Source organism: Vombatus ursinus, unplaced genomic scaffold (assembly GCF_900497805.2).
Source record: "Vombatus ursinus unplaced genomic scaffold, bare-nosed wombat genome assembly UNPS02014778.1, whole genome shotgun sequence".
Taxonomy (NCBI): domain Eukaryota; kingdom Metazoa; phylum Chordata; class Mammalia; order Diprotodontia; family Vombatidae; genus Vombatus; species Vombatus ursinus.
The window spans coordinates 602767-603224 of record NW_020954556.1 but is presented as its reverse complement, the minus strand read 5'-3'; positions in this window follow the sequence as shown (position 1 = coordinate 603224).

Here is a 458-nt window from a genome sequence, read left to right as displayed (position 1 = left end):
GATGGATGGATGGATGGATGGATGGATGGATGGATGGATGGATGGATGAATGAATGGATGAAATTATGTCAAAGGACACTTAGTGCTTTGAATTTTATTATCCCATGAATAAGCAATCTCTCCCCCTCCCATTTTGTTGGCTGTGAAGAAACAGGCTGTGATTGTAGTATAGTAATCTTTGGGTGATACATAAGGTGAGTGGTTACCTGAATGCAGGGTGGGGAGAAGCTCCAAAGTCATATCTGATGGCAGGAACCACTCCCAATGAGATGTGGGCATGTGGAAGATTTTGAAACATACCAGTAAACAGCTCTCAAGAAACCAAAAGCTAGACAGAAGAAGAAGAAGCATGAGTGGACTTTTTGGATTTCAGCAAAGCTTGGAAGGAACACCAAAATGAAAAGGGGGAGTCTTTTCTGGTGTAGAAGAAAGAATCCACAATTTTAAAAGTGTCTGAG